This window comes from Branchiostoma floridae, chromosome 1 (assembly GCF_000003815.2).
Source record: "Branchiostoma floridae strain S238N-H82 chromosome 1, Bfl_VNyyK, whole genome shotgun sequence".
NCBI lineage: Eukaryota > Metazoa > Chordata > Leptocardii > Amphioxiformes > Branchiostomatidae > Branchiostoma > Branchiostoma floridae.
This window is the reverse complement of record NC_049979.1, coordinates 34,124,715-34,126,452: the sequence shown is the minus strand read 5'-3', so window position 1 is coordinate 34,126,452 and position 1,738 is coordinate 34,124,715.

The window sequence follows — 1,738 nt, the reverse complement described above, 5'->3', positions numbered from 1 at the left end:
GCAGTTTAAATCCTTCAGACACTGCTATAACAAACACACAAGTATCGAGAGAGAAAAAAATAAACGGCGAATTTTTTTTCCAAATGTTGCACTTAGCAAATTAAAGACACGGCTATTACAAACACATAGGTTCCGAGATACAAAAAAAAAATGTTTGTTTTTTCAAACCTTAAACTTACATCTTACAGACACGGCTGTTACAAACACATAGGTTCCAAGAGAAAAAAAAAAGATGATTTTTTTTCAAACCTTACGTTTTACATCTAACTGACAAGGCTTGGTCAGGTTTCGAGAAAAAAATAAAATTTTCTCCAAATCTTACATTTTACATCTTACATACACGGATATTACAGACACATAGGTTCAGAGTAAATAAGAGGGGAATTTTCTCCAAACCTTACACTTTACATGTTACAGACACATCTATTAGAAACACACATGTTCAGAGAAAAAATTACATCCTTTCCAAACCCTGCATTTTACATATTACACAGACACGGCTATTACAAAGACCCACCTTCTGAAAAAAAGGAGGATATTTTCCAAATCTTACAATTGCATCTTACAGACACGGCTATTGCAAACACAAAAGAAAACCGAGAAAAAAGATGATCTGTACCTTACATTTTTAATCTAAAAGACAAGACTATTACAAGAACACACTTTTCGAGAATAAGAGGACTTTCTCCAAACTCTTCATTTCACATCTTACACACTAATATCTTACCAACACACAGGTTAGGAGTAGAAAGAAATGGAAGCTTTTCTACACACCCTACTCTTTCTATCTTAAAGACACGGCAATAACAAGCACACAGGTTCTGAAAAATGATTTTCTCCAAACCCTGCATTTTACATCTTACGGACACGGCTATTACAAAGACCTAGGTTAAGAGAAGAACAGGAGTTTTTTTTCCAAATCTTACAATTGCATCTTACAGACAAGGATATTACAAACACACAGGTTCAGAGTAAAAGAAAGGATTTTCCCCAAAACCTTGTAGTTTAAATCTTACTGACACGCTATCACAAATACACAGGTATTGAGAGAAAAGGGGATCTTCTTCAAACCTTACATTTCAAATTTTACAGTCACTACTTTTACAATCATACAGGTTCCGAGAGGTTTTTTTTTTAAATCTTGCACTATTTTCCATCTTACAGACACAACTACTACAAAGACCCATCTTCCGAGGAAAAAAAGGATTTTCTCCAAACCATACATTTTATATTCTAGAGACATTGCTTGTACAAACACACAGATTCCGAGAAAAAAAGATTATTTTCTCCAAATCTAACATTTTCAATCTTACATACACGGCTATCACAAAGACCGGTTCCGAGAAAAAAGTTTTCTTTCAAACCTTTCACTTTTCAAAAAACAGACGCGAATATTACAAATCTTTCATTAATTAACACACAGGTTCTAAGAAAAAAAAACATAAACATAGTATTTTCTCGAAACCTTGCAGTTCAACCTTGCACACACAGCTATAAAAAACACAGGCAGGTATCAAGAGAAAAGGAGGGAATTTTCTCCAAACCTTGAATTTTACATCTTAAAGACACGGCTTTTACAAACACACAGGTTCAGATTTTTTTTAAAAAGGAGAGATTTTTTCCAAACCTTACACTTGACATGTTACAGACACGTCTATTAGAAACACTTAGTTTCAGAGAAAAAACGGGGAATTTTGTCCAAACCTTACATTCTACATCTTACAGACACGGCTTTTCC